The following is a 17,509-nucleotide window of genomic DNA, read 5'->3' on the forward strand; positions in this document are numbered from 1 at the left end:
TAGCCACACCCAAAGGCAGTATGGAGGACACTACCAAAGCGTATGGATCTGGCAAGGCAGAGAAAGAGCTGAGACCATTACTATTAACATTCCACCACAACTTACTTGCTTGATTCAATAGTCTGACAAACTCTGAGTTATCCAAAAACATCCTCTTGCCATTAGAGCAGTGAGTGGAACATAATAGCCTCTGACGTTGCGTGCAGGCCTCAGAACTACATGTCCCAACTGCTCTGAAGTGCTCTCCGTGTGTGTTTATTCATTCATTTAATAAACATTATTGTGGGGACATCTGGCTGGCTCAGTCAACAGAGCATGTGACTCTTATTCTCCAGATCAGGAGTTTGAGCCCCACGTTGAGGACAGAGTTTAATTAAAAAATAATACATACATATTTATTGTGCATCTACCAGTGTCTGGGACTCTTCTAGACCTTGGGGACACAGCCATCAGCAAATAGTCCGGGTTCCTATTCTCTCAGGACTTGCATTCTACTGCAGGTGGAACGTTTCAGGAGAGAGAGTAAATGTGTTTGGATCTCCCACACATATCCAGGATGGTGTTTTAAAAAAAGAGAGAGAAAAAGAAAAAGAGGACACCTGGGGAGTATGCTTATTTCCCATTGTCCACCCTTTGTGTTTTCATGAATGTTTGAATATAGGAAAATAATTTGGTTGATTCATAGTTCCAAATATTTGAATGCCAGGAAGCAGATGTAAAGCTCTGTAGGACATAAGAACTTCCAACTTGTAATCTTGATAAAAGACACACGGATTTGTCTCTCACCTCTTTCACATTTTCTGCAAGGTTTTGTGGCTAAAACTTTTGGCCCCCTTGCTGCCCAAGAGAGAGCCCCTGATCTTCACAGTTCAAAGGGCACCGGAGGGTCATATACAGCTGAATAGTGATGGATGTCTAGGATTGACATTTTCTTTGGGCACTTCTTTCTTTTTTACTATTGTGTGTGTTTGGTCCTGTGGGAGTAGAATGGATCTCAGTATTTTCAGAGTAGCACTAGTTTGTTGGAAAGGTTGATTTTTATAGACTAAAAGTGATATCAGCTTAATGTCCAGCCAGTGGTTCATAGGTGCTGGGACACTCGGTTCTAAGTAATGTTGCCAAAGAAAATTCACGGTATACACAAGAACTTTCTCTGGGTAGCAGCCGAGCTTCATGTTTCTGTATACTGAGACATTACAGAGGAAGGGAAGCAGACGATTACCTATGGAAGGGTTCAAAGCATGCACTTCAGAGTCAGATGTATCTGTTTTTAGCATTGACCTTGGGCAAAAGAGTTAACATCTTTGAGACTCAGTTTGTTTGTCTATAAAACGGGATAATGATACTAACTAACCCATGAAATTTGAAATGTTTAAGATTGCATATGGACGCCTCAGCACAGTAGATGTAGTAGGCACTTGGTAAGAATACTAGCTAAAGGCCGTTATCTTAATAAATGCTGTTATGATCTATACTTCCATCACTACAAAAAGTGCCTTTGACCGCCATGGCTGTCGGTGCCAGAAATTAAGCTCCAGGGGAGGTGGTCTTTGAACCATCCTAGCACCATTTCAAGTGAAGACAAAGATCTTTATGGAACTGAAGCTTGCTGTTTATTCGTAGCCAGTCAGGGATTCCTTTTTGGGCTATTGTCCATTATTTGAGCAATTTTTCAGTGGCTTGGAGTCCCCATAGAAGCAATCCCAAATCAATCTTTTCTCAACAACAACAACCAGCACTTCAAATGCTAGCACCTTGCCTGGAATGATATTAGGGTTGCTAGAGGAAACCTCCCCAAAACATCTCCTGGGTAGTTTTCCACAGACTTTCTGGAAGAGCGCACTATGAAAATGTGAATTTATTCAATCTCGTGTTTTCCGTTTTGGGCTAAGATGAAAGTAGCAGCTGGACCCAGTGGGAGTTTGGTTGGGAGTCGACTTTGATGGATGGGAATGGAGTTTTCTGTAGTAAGAGAAGGGACAAATAATTTTGGATCATAGGTAGAGGAACAATGCAATCTATTTTCTGGAACAATGTGACTTTGTCATAAATATGAGATACCAGGGACACGGTTAGATGCTACCTCTGGGTAGCTGGGGTGGGGATTGCAGGGGGTGTGTGCTGGGGAGAAAGCAGGGGAATAAAGAAGTCAGGGGTAGGAAAGGGATCCAGAGAGGAAATGAATGAGGGTAAAAGACCAATTTTTAGACTGAGTTCTGTGAGCAACATGAACTGTAATGCATTGGGAGAAATACCATCTTCCCAGCCTCCCCCATGTGATGGAAACTGCCTAGATTTATTTCCTTCTATGGCTATATTTCTCTCCTCACTTTAGTCTCGCCTCCTACCTTGTTCTAGGTGATCTTTTTCCCCCCTGAGAAAATAATAATTCTATCACTGTGGAAATTGAGGTGCCTTCAAGTTTCTTACTAGTCTTAGAGTATTTTGTTAGGACAAATTGCCAATTTCCTCTTTTATGGAAAGTACTAAAATCACTTTTTTTTTTTTTTAATAGGATGACCTCGATCCTTTCCCATTTGCTATTCCTTCTAATTTCTAGACGAGCTAGAAAAAATTGAATTGAAGGGGTTGTCAGCCTGTGGCAATAGCCACATCGACAGCTCAAAATGTTTGCTCTGAGAGTCCTTGAAGCAGAGTCCTTGGGCATTTCTACCAGTGACCATCCATGAAATGACAGTACTATGGACACAGAGCTTCATTATATCTGTTTTATCTAAGGACAAGCATAGAGCTTGGTCTACAATCAGTGCTCAATAGATATTTATTCATTGATTAGAGAGCTTATCTATGATGTAAACAATAATCATGCAAGATACAGCTGAAACCACTGGGGTTAATGCTTCCCAACCAGTGGATCTAGGCAGCTCTGCTCCAGGTGACATCTCCCTCATTCCCTGGAGCACTCTCCTGCAGCCTGAGTCACTGCATTTAAATCGTGGGGCCCATGGTCTCCACCCTAGGAAGCCAGGAGACTCCATGCGTGTCAGTCATCTGAACCATGGTTCCAGGACACCTGGGCATTCTGGATCAAACGCCCGGCCTGTTTCTCCTTAAATTTGTCAAAGAGAACACTCTAATTAGTTTGGAGATGGAAATTCTCAGACTATTTCTGAAAGCAACTACCACCTGGAGACGAGTTGATTTAGTTCACCAGTTCTCCTAAAAACGATGTTTGAAGGGCAAGTTGAGATGCCTCTCTGTTGCCCCAAGAAATCTGCATGTCGTTCAGCTGTTGAGGACCCTCAACAGGCAGAAAGTTCTTCATCCCCTGATGGTTCAGTGCAGATAAGAAACTTTGATCATTTTCCTTGAATTCTGAAGCAACTGCTGTTGGCCTCTTTGAAGCAGGGAACAGAACGCCCTAGCACTTTCTGGCTGGTAAGGGACTCCTTGCTGGGAATAAGCTCTGGATATATATATATATATATATATATATATATATATATATATATTTTTTAAAGCAACCTCTACACCCACCATGTGGCTCTAACTCACAACCCCAAGATCAGCAGTCACAGGCTCCACTGACTGAGCCAGCCAGGCACCCCAGCTCTAGCCTTCTTTTAAGGGTGAGACATGGCTGGCGTGGGACATTATGAGAAGCCCTCACTGGGGCAGCAGCGTTTAGAGCAATGAGAGCTTTTCTGGTGGGAGCCACTGACTCCCCAAGCAGAAATAAGGGATGGAAAACATTTTTGTTTTATGTGTCTTGGTTTCTTTCTTCTGTACAAGGTTGCCCAAACATCCAAACAGGAGTGGAGTCTTAGGGACACTCAAGTATCTTTGTAGAGGCAGCCCCTGGAGTCACAGGACACAGTTTCACTGTCGAGGGATAGAAAAAACATGAGAAATATTCTCCGGGGATATGGCCCAGGTATTTTTGTTTTTTAGCAGATACCCCAAATGATTCTAAAGCCCAACGGGTTTGGGAATAACTGTTTCTGAGAGCAGCCTCCCACGTGTAGTTTACATAGTTGGACCTCAGATGACTTGTACCTGTTTTCTTTTTATTTCCTATATAAGCATCTTCTATTTTCACCTTTTATATTGTGCATATATAGTATACCATACAACATAATTCTTTTGTGTATAGTTACTCTATACTGTATTATCATTTTGTAATATAGTGGGAATGGTGACATAGTAACTGTGTATAAGGATGGCTTATCATATACAAGATATTGTTCCAAGAGTTTTAAATACATTATCACCATTAATTCTCACAATTATTATTTGAAAGAGGTGGTATTATCATCACCATTTTATTTCTTTAATAACATCTTTATTGAGATACAATTCACATATCACACAGTTGGCCCAATTAAAGTATGTGATTCAATTTTTTTTTTTTTTTAAAGTAAGCTCTAGGCCAAATGTGGGTCTTGAACTCACAACCTTGAGAGTGAGAGATGCATGTTCTACCGACTAAGCCAGCCAGGTGCCCCATCACTATTTTATAGATCAGAAAAGAGAGACATAAAAAAAGCTAAGGTATTTGCCATAGATCTTATAGCTCGCAAGTGGTGGGCTGGGATTTACCTCTGACCTGGTGATTCTGGTGCCCGAGACTTTTTGTTTTTTTGGTAGAGTTGACAAACAATTACATTCTTTGCGGATGTGCAGCTTAGTGATTTGACAACTTTTAACAACCACACTGTGCTAATCAAAGTGACCAAGAGCTTTTGGAAATTTGGAGAGAATTGCATCATCCCTAGGCAGCAGAAGTATAAGACTCTAGAAGAGAGAGAAAGGCCTTCTCTGTGGAAGTGATGGTTGGTAGTTTCTTGGGCCTTAGATGCACATAGACCATCTATCTGTGGCCAGGAGCATACTTCATTGATTGACGCCTAAGGACTTTGCAGAACCCCAGCAACCTGACTGCGATGGGTGTGGAAGCCGCAGGAAACCCAGATGAGCTCTGCTCTGAGAATGAGAAAGGAACATCAGTATGAAGCTGCTCTTGCTCTCCAGCCAGCTGGGACCTTCTCTTCATCGGGAAGCCCATGGACACTGTGAGCAATTGGAAGGGCTTTTATAAGTCTAGCCTAGGGCTTTTCATCTCAGGTTCCAGAAGACCATGGGTTGATTAGAAGAGGTTTTTTGTGTGTGTGGTTTTTTTTTTTTCCAAATAATTTTATTTATTTATTTATTTGACAGAGATCACAAGTAGGCAGAGAGGCAGGCGGGGGGCAGAGAAGCAGGCTCCCTGCTGAGCAGACAGCCTGTTACAGGACTTGATTCCAGGACCCTGAGATCATGACCTGAGTCGAAGGCAGAGGCTTAACCCACTGTGCCACCCAAGCGCCCTGATTGGAAGAGTTTTTAATAAAGGGATCTAATGAGGAGGATATAAAAATGAAGAAAAAATGGTCCCTTTCCCAAGAATCTCGCAGTTGGAGCGGTGGACACTAACAGGAAACCAGCACCAGTTTCATGTGATGTTTCCATAGACATACTGGAGAGTTGGCCTGTTATCAGTGAGGCCAGAGCCCTTCAAACCTCTTAGGGATGGGACAGTCAAGTCCAAGAAAATCCCCTAAAGGGATCTTCTATTACCATTCATTGTCATGAAAGATTGACAGTTGTCCTGGTTGATGTGGAGTGTATCCCAGGCAAAGGGAGCAGTGTGTAACAGGACATAAGGTGAAGGTAGCCCCACATCCCTTAGGTGCCTCATGAACAACCAAAACTAGCCAACAGGTTGCCGAAGGACTCTTACGTACTCTTTGATGGAGTGCTCAGACCTAGATCTATACCCCAAAGCCTGGGTCCGTGTGTCAGCACGAAGTCAGAGTCCCTGTTTCTTAGGCTCCTGTGATTCTGTATGTAATCTCATAGTTATATCCCCTGGAAGGTGGATGATGGTAAAAACCATTTAGTACCTTTTGCAAAACTAGAATTGCCAAGGAGGAAAGAAGCTAATATTTCTCGAGCAGTGACTACTAGGCAAAGTGCCTTTTGGGTGGTTAGGATTTTTTTTGATGGGGGAACAAGGCTGGTATTTGCTGCCTTGACCAGCAACTTGTTCATCAAGCTGTAGCAGCTTGCCTTATCACTGAGAAACCTCCTCTTTTAACCGGAGAGGTGTCACGACTTGTCTTCCCCTGAGTTCTATTTACATTTGGAAGCATCTCCTTCCTCCAGGAGAAGCATCACTAAAATCCTCACGCTACATCACATTTCCCAGCTGCCACTCATCCCTTAGGGGCTATTAACATTTATTTACATCGACATGGTGGCTCACCACCTTAAGTGAAAGGATAAACAATGAATGTCCCAGCTTGTGGCAGCAGGCTGGCCTTTCTGGGACACCATTAGGACTTGTCCTAGAGAGGGCTGTGCAACATGACTGCTCAGCCCCAACCTTAACTAATTATTCAATCAACGATTTGGCAGGTCAGTCAATGGGAAACGATGTACAGTCGGCTGAAATTGATCACACTTCATTTCCCATCAATTGTCAAGCCAAATTGTGGATAAAGTCATAAGTAAAGGATCATTGCCTGTCATTCCTGGGACCGAAGTGTTTCCCTATCCCTTCTATTTCCTTAGACCCCAGGCTGATCAATAAAAGCAAGTATTCTGCTCTTACAGAAGGACCCAGAATAGAATGGTTCCCACCTTCTGAGATGCATGGGGAGGGGAGAGTGTTTGCTATTTCATAATTGATGCGGCTGTGCCATATAATCCGCTAACCTTGTCAGGCAGCTCGGCTGTGGAGGCTGGATTTTAAATCCCATGATCCATTATGCATCACTTACTTCCACATCTATTACTGTTCCATCGGCCGAATGACAGGATTCCCCATCAGGGCCTCTGATTGTGTGGGACCCTTCAACGCTATGCGTATGGAAAGGCCTGTGGAACTTCACACTTGGGTGATTTACAGGCAATTAGCAGGAGGCAGTGGCAGATTTAGTGTAGCTTTCCCGAAAGTTAGGAATAAAGGATATAAGCAGGCAGACTACCACCCTCCTAAAAGGCTCGGAATGATCCAAGCAATGAATTCTGTGACTCTAGCCACTGCCTTCTCAGAAGATGTTGTAAAAATAGGATGTGCTCTTGACTTAGGTGATGGGCTGCTTCCAGAAGTCGCCACTGGCCCAGCTGGATAGACACCCACTAGCCGGGCCACGGAGAGAGCAGGGCCACACACTCAGATTCACATGTGCCCCTGCCACTGCCCCCAAACCGCCGACCTCCTTCCTTGCGCTGTGGGGAATGAATGATGGATCCTCAGGTGGAGAAGGCCTCTGGGACCTGCGTGTCAGCCACCAGAAAACAACCGGGATGGAATTTTCTGAGAAACATGGCCATGTGCAGAAATTATCACATGTTCCTCACAATGATTTGTGAAGTGGAAATTGTGGAGTTTTTCAATCTTGATTTCACGGCTTAGAAAACTAAGGTTTAGAAACTTGAGCGACCCTCCTTCATGTGTGGCTACTTAATAACAGCTGGGTTTAGACTCCAGGTCTCTAGGGCAACATACGTTTCTCTACATAATAGTTTCTCAGTCAGTGGATTTCAATGTACTAATGTTCTCACACATCTATGCACAAGAACAATTCTCTTGTTCACCCAGCAAATACGTGTGGAGAGCTCACCATGTACCACCTCAAAGAGCTCGCAGTCTAAGGAGAGAGAGGGCAGCAAGCATCAAATTGATGCAGAATGGACCCTACGGAAGTGGTTGAAGAGTGGGTGCTTGGGGAGGACAGAAGGGTGCTTATTTCAGTATTAGGTGTGGTCTAATAGAGTTTCTTCTGAGGTAATTGTGTAAAGCCTCAAGGATAGGAAATGGTGTAAGGCTTCAAAGAACCAAGCTGAAAGGACTTTGTAGAAAGAGGGAACAGTATATGCAAAGCTTCAGAGGCCACAGCATTTGCAAAGCTCCAGAGGCAAGACAGAACTTAATGGGCAGATGGTTGGAACTTAGAAAACTGTTTGGGAAAGGGAAAAGGTGGCCTGGAGAGGATTCCATCCTATTCACAGAGGAACTTGTAAGCTTGTAACTGGCTGTTTCCACAGAGCCAGTCTTCTGAGCATCCCTGAAGGCAGGGGTTCAGACTCAACCCTAGCCAAGTCCTTGTCCTCCTCCTCCTCCTCCTCTCCAGGAGGAAAGATGATTGACTTTTAGTCATCACCAAGCATTTCTGGAATGGCTACAGCATAGGTAATGCCTCTGTCTCAAAGTACACAGTAGTAACTCCTCACTCAAACATCCCCCGCACCCCTGGAAAAAGGCTCTGTACGCTAAGTGATTTTCTGAAGGTCACTTGCTTCTAGTTGAGGCAGAGGCTGAGGTTGCCGCCAGCCTTCTGGTCCCATCTGCGTTCCAGTGTTACTTAAACATTCCCTTTGGCTCCCTTGTATGTCAGCCTTTCCACTCAAACTCACTGGGATGCACCCTCTTTTCATTATACTATTTTCTTTTTCAAATAGTTTCATATTGGAGAAGACAATGCCATTCCCAAGCCTTTGAAGTGCCCTCCGTGCACAGAAGGGGGGTGGAATATTGCACTGAAATTGGGAGTTCCAGCAACTTCTTCCATGTTTCCTTTTTTTTTTTTTTCAGTGTTTCAAGATTCATTGTTTATGTACCACACCGTTTTTAACTGAATATAAGTAATAAGCTCAGAATTGTTTCAAAAATAATGTGAGTCATCGTGAAGACTTCTTATTTCTGACTTACGTGAGCAACTGTAAAGAAGGAAAATTGGCAATGACATGAATGGGACATTATGGACTACGAGTCTGGGTACAGCATCCAAAAAAAAAGAGAGAGGCTGGGCCTTCTTGTAAGTCAGAGAGCATCCAGGGAACTCGCAGGCCTGGTCCTAGCTTGTGTGTTGCAGACTGTACCCAGGAACAGGCAAAAAGCAAGCGGAGCGGAGACCTCTGCGCTCCCACCCAAGCAGTCCCCGGGGCGGCGCTCGTCCCGAGGGCTGCTCTCCACGTACATGACGTCAGTTTCTATTTCCTTCAGCATCACAACGTCAATGAAGTAGAACAGCGGATGTTTCCACAAGATATCAAGTGACAGAGAGTCTTATTCTCTCTTGACTGGCCAAGAGAGCTAGTAGCTATCTAGTCGTAGGGGTTTAGGGGGTACAAATAGAGACGTCTCAAGGAGCCAGGCAGGAGCTGTAAATACAAGACTGGCCTCGCGAGTGCCAAGGGCACAAGGGCAGATGGATGCCCTCCCCACACCACAGGGCTGCTGCTCCGCTCCCCTTGACTGGGATTATAAGGGAACAGGGACCTGGTGACCCAGATGTTCTACATTTTCGAGGAAAGCTAAAATTCTGGGTTTTGCGTGTTTCTTTTATATTTTTAAATTGGAAAGCTCCTGATATTGAATTGCTGCAACCCTTGTCTTGTATCCTTAGCTAGGAGGAGGAAAAATGATCGTTCACTGCTTATTACTGAAAGTTCCTCCACAGGACTTCGTAGTATTTGTAAATCTCAGTAGTATGAAAAGAGTATAATGTGAGATAAGAATTTGGTATTAAATACTAAAAACAAGGCTTGTTCAAAATGTGGGAGCTATATTGAGGAGCTAATACGGCGAGAGAAGTAGAGTGGAAAAGAAGCAGAGCGAAAGAGCACGGGGTATGGAATAAGAATTTCTGAGTCTCAGTGCGTCCACGGACAAGGGCTGTGGTCGGTCCTGCCTCAGTTTCCTCAGCTGTAAAGCCAAAGATTTGATTCGGTTTCTACCTGAGCACTCTTCTAACCATAACCTGGTGACCCACCTCCCCACCCCCTTCCAATGAAATCCGTATGGCACCCCTTCAAGGATCCCCTTTCAGCCCTCGGCAGTTTGGGTTTCATTCTGAATTAGTGTTCTCTTCCGTGATGTAGTGCTGGAAGAAGAAGAAGAGTCTGTCACACCAGGGCTGCAGAGAATATTAGAAACACAAAGGGCGACAACTATCATATGATCTCCCTGATATGAGGAAGTGGTGATGCAACATGGGGGCTTAAGTGGGTAGAAGAAGAATCAATGAAACAAGATGGAATTGGGAGGGAGACAAACCATAAGTGACTCTTAATCCCACAAAACAAACTGAGGGTTGCTGGGGGGAGGGGGGTTGGGAGAAGGGGGTGGGATTATGGACATTGGAGAGAGTATGTGCTTTGGTGAGTGCTGTGAAGTATGTAAACCTGGCGATTCACAGACCTGTACCCCTGGGGATAAAAATATATGTTTATAAAAAATAAAAAATTTAAAAAAAGAAAGAAAGAAAGAAACACAAAGGGCAGAAGGAGAGTTCCAGAAAGAGCCACTCTCATTCTCTTGCCTCAGTATCTCATCTATTCTGTCCTGCCAGGTCTAGTCATTTAACAGATGATCATTAGACTTCTTATCCCCGATGAAGAATCCTAACGACCCTTAAGGGTTCAGAATCCTACCAGCGGTGATGGTCTGCGGGCTGCTGAGTACACGGAGGGCGCAAAAGCAGCTACAAACGTTTGTATTCCTCCCAACGACCCCAAGCGATAGGTTTCTAGAGAACTGTTACTGTGCTCACTCCACAGATGGAGGAATGGCGTCTTCGAGAGGAAAAATCATTTGTGCAGAACATGGTGAGGAGGAAACAGTCCAGCAGGGACTCCGCCTCCAAAGCCCCAGACCTGAATCACGCCCGAGAGGCCAAGTCCTGAGCTGCAGCTTTCGGGCTCCTGGAATCAGGCTTCGGCTCAGATCCAGCCTCTGCCTCTGGCTGAGCGGCTATGGGAAAGTAATTTAATTCCTTTCAAGCCCCACTTTTCCGATGTGTGATGAGGAAGAATTAAAGGACCTGCCCCACGTTTTGAGGATCCAGTGAGCTAGATAAGACACATCAGGTACTTGTGAGCATTCGATAAACGGTAGTGATTCTTGCGATTGGTCCATGGTTATGCTCTATTGTCTTCTTTCTCACTGAGCAGGCAGAACAGGCTGCAAACTTTACCCATCGCATCAAATTGAAAACAAGCATGGAAATAACAGAACAGATGAACATGACGTTTCCCTAGGAGCTAGAAAAGAACTTGAGGGGGCCCCACAGAGCCCCTTCGCCCTGCCTACTGGAACTTTTGGTTCCTTGAAGCCTGGGGAAGCAGTGAAACCTCACAAACTCCCTTGAGCTTCTGGAAAGGAAAACAATGCTCTCTCTGCTCACACTGTCCCATTGTTAAGCAATCACACTCTTTGAAGACTGGGCCACAGGAGAATATGCCCAGATCTTCCCAAAGGCAATTTGTTCCTGGCAGAAGTATTAAATGTCCCCCACGGCTCAGTGGCGTGGAACATTGAAAAACTTGTCCCTTCTCTAGATAAAATTCGAGGAGGGAGAAAGAGGCCATCCTCCAAGCAGTAGGGGCAAGCTGCTTTGTTGTCACTGCAGAAGTGCCTTGGGTCCCAGGCACGGCCCAACCACGTATGCTTTACTCACCATACTGTGGTGTGGGTTTACAAAGTCCTGTGAGTTCTCCCTGAGGGCCTGCACCTTCAGAGCCAAGGGGTGGAGAGAACGGAGAACATGTTCCCACTTCATGTTAATTCCAACTTCTGCCAGACTTCGTAAATAGATCTGCATGCTCGAGAAGGCATGCCTGGATCCTTTGTTTACAACCATCTGAGGTTCCTGAAAGTTCTTGCCCCTTCACAACTGCAGTGCTGTAGGAGGCTAGCTCCTTCTGCTACAAAGACCCACCTTGGATGTGCCTGCAGTCCTGGGACGTGATTAAAAATACGTGTCTGTCACATGGAGAAACTGATATTTTGCCAACAGTTCTGGAATATAGGAGTGGCTTGTGTGTCCTTTCCCGTCTTTTACTTTAAACTGGCCTGAAAATGAAAAAGTCTCAGACCACAGACATCAGACCGTGTTTCCAACACAACACTGAAGCAAAAAATCAGATTGTATTCTACAAGGAAACCCCTTAGATTGCGTGATACAGTCCAAACAGTGCAAAGAATGGAGCTAAGAATCCATATTATTTTGATGATGAGGAAAACTTTAATTGTACTAATCACATGGAGCAACGGCCTTTGAAGTCTGAACTATAAATCTGAGATGCTCTTTCAATAGCAGATTCTCCTCATGAGCTATTTGAAGTTGACAGGGGTGCTTTAGAGGGGATCCTCCTGTTGAATGGATACAGTGTGTCTCAAATGTGGTTCTGAGTGGGAGCCCAGGCTGTGGTCTGGCGCTCATGAGGCAGTTCCCCTGTATATGCAGCTTCTTCCTCCTTCCTTCCTCTTTTAGCTTGGGAGGTAGCAGGCAATGCTGTTGACGCCATGCCTCTGAGGAAACGTATCTATAACAACCTACTCAAAAGTTGGTGTAAAACCCCAAGAATCACTTATTAGTATTATCTCTCAGTCTTGAGGGTTGACTAGATCAAACGAGGCTGGTCTCCCCCAAGGTCGCTTACGTGACTCATAGGGTTGCAGTCAGAGAGAGGCTGGGGCTGGGATCCCAGCTGTTGGCTGGGCCCTCACATAGAGCTGTTGGCCAGAGCACCTGCAAATGGCCCTTTTCTGTGGCCTGAGCTTTTGAGTTCCAGCATTAAGCATCCCAAGACAGAGCCAGGCCGAAGGCATATCACCATTTCTAATCCAGCTTTCGGAGTCCCACAGTGACACTTTCCAGTGCATTCCATTCACGGGTGATGAGGCACTCGGGTCAGCCCACAGTTCGGGCTGATTAAAGAGAATTAGATTGTGCCTCTTGATAAGAGGAGTGTCAGCAAATTCCAGGATAAGAAAAACTTTCCATCGGTCTTTTTTTTTAAAGTTGTCAGACCAGCCTCCCTTTTCAAAAGTAGTCATACTTGTCTCCATCCCCCACTCATGCACTCATGTCTGGACTAGTAGCAGCTCAAAGAAGTCCACAGAATCCAGCAACCCAATTGGCGGGGCATATGGTGAATGCTGCTTTGCTCTTTTCCAAGAGCCCTTTCAGAAGCCTCTGAAATAAGCCAATGACTCTCAAGTAGGACGCGGAAGACTCCCGTGTGGGAATGACTTCATTCCCTTTCGGTGCTACCATGCCCAGAGTCCGGCTGCTGGGTGTGCTCTGGAAATCTCCTCCTGCTCTCTCCAAGCTCAGCTTTCAGAAATATCCATTGTCTGAGAACCCGCATTGCTCACATGAGCCTTTGTCCTGGATAACAGCCCCTGTTCATCAATATGATACATTGCCCCCTGATTTTCTCCTTCTGTCTTTCTTTTGGGATATTCCTTTTCCTCTCTGATTGCTTTTTCTTCTTAGACCATTACTCTACTTGATAGTGCCAGGTTATCATTGGATCCCATCTCTGTCTCCAATAAGCCTGTGATTGATACTAATCTTCCTCCTGGGACACATTTTATAGGATGCACAGTGGAAACCACTCTCTAAATCTTAGCTTTATATGTGCTGACAATTTACAAGGTTGCACCTCACACTCGTCTCAGGAGGCTTAAGGGGAAATTTGAGAACTGTGTAATCAGACCTCCTAATAAGAACAGAAATGCCTTTCTTACACAGACATGGTCATGCCAGTCAGTAGCCAGTGCTACACCCCTCTTTGCCTATTTAAATTTTATTTTTTTCTCTAGCCAACAAGATGCACATCTAGTGCCATCTGGGACATGTCCAGTTCCTAGAAACCCAGCATGCGTTCTTCCGAGGAGAGTGGTATTTTAATCACTCTAATAAAAGCTTTCCCTTGCCATCAATTTCATAAAAACAGAAAATTAGGGTGGTTGCAAACACCTCACTGAGGAGAAGCTTTGCTATATAATGTAACTGTACCTCTCCCAGGAAGAGAGATTTACAGACACAGCATGGGGCCCTCTCCCACAGACACAGGCTTGAGCTAGACCTTTATTCTTGTAGACCCGAGAAAGTGTTCTATAGAAAGTGTTGACTTCCCCTGTGGACTTTGTACCCCTGAAGCGTGCAGGCCAAGGAAGCCAGTGTAAGGCAGTGTTTACTCGCAACACTATTAGATTCCTCATGTTCTTCAAATGACTGCCAACATCCAGAAAACAGAGCTACCTCGGGACTCAGAGCTTTTGAGCAACCCACGCTGGCTGCATGATTTGTTCATTAGTTTACAGGAAACTCAAGGAAGGATGCTTCTGTCTCTTTAACTTCAGTGTGCTCACACTGGGGACCAGTAAAAGGAATCGTGATGAAAACTGGGTTTGTTTTCTGTTGCATCTTAAAGAGTCAGACTCCGGGGGGTGCCTGGGTGCCCCAGTTAGTTGAGCATCCAACTGTTAGTTTCAGCTCAGGTCATGATCTCAGGGTCTTGGGATGGAGCCCCACATCAGGGCTCCCTGCTCAGTGGGGAGTCTGCTTGAGATTCTCTCTCCCTCTGCCCCTTCCCCTCTCCAGCGCATGCACACATGTGATTGTGTGTGTGTGTGTGCACACATGCGTGTGCACATATGAACTCTCTCTATCCCTCTCTCAAATAAATAATCTTAAAAAAAATCTAAAAAAGAAGGAGAAAATAAAGATACGAAAATGTTCTTCCAAGTAGTTGGATTTTACCTCCTATCCTGTAATGTCAGTCCTATGGATTACCCCGTTTAGAAGAGAGGTATCTCACAGCCTTTCCGGTTTTCTTCCTCCTACATCTGTACTCTTTCTGAATCAATATTTCTGGGCACATTGAGTATTCTGGGCTAACTCACCCCAAATCTGCATGTTGAAGTCTTTACCCCCAGGACCTCAGAAGGACTCTCTGGAGATAGGGCATTTAAAGAGGTAATTATATTAGAATGAGGTCTTCAGGGTGGGCCCTAAATCAATCCGACCTATGTTCTTAGAAGAAGAGGAAATTAGGACCCAGACAACACGAAACTAGAGACAACCACGTAAGGACACAGTGAGAAGGAGGCCATCTGCAAGCAAAGGTGAGAAGCCTCAGAAGAAACCAAATGTGCAGACATGTTATCTTAGACTTCCTGTCTCCAAAATGGTGAGGACATGAACTACGGCTGTGGCAGTTCCCCAGTCTGTGGCATCTCACTACGGCAATCCCAGCCAACGGGTACTGGGGTAGCTTCTCCTGTGTGTAGCTGGAACTCATTTTTCTGGGTAAGTAACTAAGAGCGCCTTGCATTGTGTGGGTACAGCTCCATGCAAGGTGACAGCGGCCCAGTTCCCTGATGTAGCGAGAGTTAAGGCTGTGGCAATCCTTACTTTCAGGGTGCCAAGATGAAGCTGGAGAGGGAAACAACAGAGAAAGTGTCCAACATGAGCGGAACCCAGCTTCGATGCGTACAGAGATGACTGGGCATGTAAAAGGCAGCCTGAGGGTTCCGGGATGGCTGTGCATGGGGGTCGGGATAAGCAGGGAAGTAGAAAACTGCAAAAATCAGAAGAGGGAACTAGTCCGTGCGAAATCCACTTGTTAACTGGCGCTGGAAGAGGTTAGGCTCCCACCTCCCACAGCGTCTGGGAGATAGGGGTCTTCAAAGGTTGGCTGAAGCAAACAGCAAATGCTCTTGGCAGCCTTGAGATCTCTCAGGCACTTGGAGGGGAACCCGGCCATGTCAGGGATGCAGGCTTGAGCTGTTAGAAACTGCGTTTGTTCATCTTTATAGGCCAAGGTTGACAGGCCTGGTGGAGAAAGAGGCTCAGAGGAGGCTGGCTAGCATCTGATCCAGGAGAGAATCTTCAACAAGAGCCCCTAGAATCAGACTGGCCCTAGGCGCTGGCACGTGCTGTTTAAGCCCCCCCGGCACAGGCTCCTGGGGAGATGCATGAAAAGTAACCCGGAAAAAAAAAAAAAAAAGAAAGAAAGAAAAGTAACCAGAGGCCCCTGCGGACATAGCAGCTTTCAGTATTGGAGCACAGGGCCTGTTCTGAACTGTGGGGTGACACTCGGCTGGGGGTGGGGGGTGCTCCACAAAAGTGGACCTGAAATCCGGGGCAGGCTCAGAACTCATGGCAGTAAAGGAGACAGGAGCCTTCAACGTTAGAATTTAGGGTTGGTGACCTTTCCGTACTCGCTGCGCTTTATTATGCCGTGTTCACACAGCACAGGCAGAGAAGCAAGAGGCCGAGCAGGGGGGTATGGCTGAATTGAGACATGGCAGAGACAACCAGAAAAGCGTGAGCTGTGAAGCAGGTGGGAAGTTTTTTAAAGATGGGAGTCATCTGGGTCCCCTAGGCAGGCGTCCTGTGTTAACGCTGACCGAACTACAGCCAATTTGTGTAAAGGGGTTGCCGTCCGGGGTTCCAGGTCTAGGGGAGCCCAGGCATCCAGCTGTGGCCCAACCCAAGGCAGAGAGGAAGGGACTGTTTGGTTCTGGTGGGCCTGGCAGCTTGGGAGCTTCCCGAAAGCGGGGACCACATCACGATGCTGACACCCCAAGCCCAGCCTGGATTAGTGTCCCCAGAAAATATTCTCATAACGGCCTGTGCTTTTCTCTCATAGCATTTATTTCAGTTATAACTATGTATTTGTGCAATTATCTGACCCCTGTTTTCCCCGCTAAACCATATGTTTTATGAAGGCAGAAACGATGGCTATTTCACTTTCCATTGACTTCACGGTGCCTGATACGGTTCTAACGTGCAAGGGTTGGAGCTCAAGAAATACTTGTTCAGTGAATGAATGAACCCATGCATGTTGGTGCCCCCAAGCTGTCAGAGTCTCACCTCTGGTATGGAACTCTGTGGGATGCATGGAAGGTGAAGGGCAGGATGTAGCATCCTCCCCGGGTTAGATGAGAAGCCCGTGCCCTCGACTGGCCTCAGGGTGTGAGATAACAGGTGCCCCAGTGTGGGATGGGAAGAGTGTGTCCCTCTGGAAGGCCAAGAAAATCTCAGTGGCGGAGTCGGATTTTGGGGATTTCAGAAAAGCCTTTGACATGTGAGACCCCAAAACTCTGTACCGGCAGGTCATCTCCCCGGCCCCTCTGCCCTTTCTACTTCTGAATCCTTCCTCCGGCCCCCAGCTCCTCGTGGATTCTGTTTGTCCTTGGCATAAACATTATAGGCACTGAGGATTTACTGAAAAAGCCCCACCAAAGATTCTGAAATCTCCCCCCTGTCCCCACACACAGATCTCACTCCAAGGATGCTAAAATGCCTGACCGTCCAGCACACTCACTCCTTTGCCTTAAGGAATTAAAGAGATTACAACTGAACTTTTGTACTCCCGACATAATTTACTTTGTGAGAATCAGCTTTCTCTGGGCACCTGGAACAGTCTTGAGGAAAACAGGTCATGGACTAGATGGATTCTAACTAGGAAATGTGGTTAAGAAGATCTGGAACACGGGGTCCTTCTGCAGCCACAGTGACATCCTTGGGTAGCCAGGAGGGAGACGGCTTGAGTGTGCTGGTTATGCGCTAGGGTGCAGAAGGGGGAGACGGTTGCAGGACGTGATGCAAGCAATGTAAGCGATAGGAAAAGCCCGAAGACAGAGAGGTCAGCCAGTTCCCAGCTCCGTGCTCTTTGTAAGATCACTGGCCCCTCCCTCATG

The 17,509-nt window shown here is 45.9% G+C and overlaps 1 protein-coding gene across 1 annotated transcript in view; it reads left to right on the plus strand.

Annotated features, from left to right (window-relative positions):
- The window catches only part of ST6GALNAC5 (ST6 N-acetylgalactosaminide alpha-2,6-sialyltransferase 5), a 174,519-nt gene that overhangs the window by 110,607 nt on the left and 46,403 nt on the right, over positions 1–17,509 (plus strand). The window lies entirely within an intron of this gene.

This window comes from Mustela lutreola, chromosome 10, assembly GCF_030435805.1.
Source record: "Mustela lutreola isolate mMusLut2 chromosome 10, mMusLut2.pri, whole genome shotgun sequence".
NCBI classification, from domain to species: domain Eukaryota; kingdom Metazoa; phylum Chordata; class Mammalia; order Carnivora; family Mustelidae; genus Mustela; species Mustela lutreola.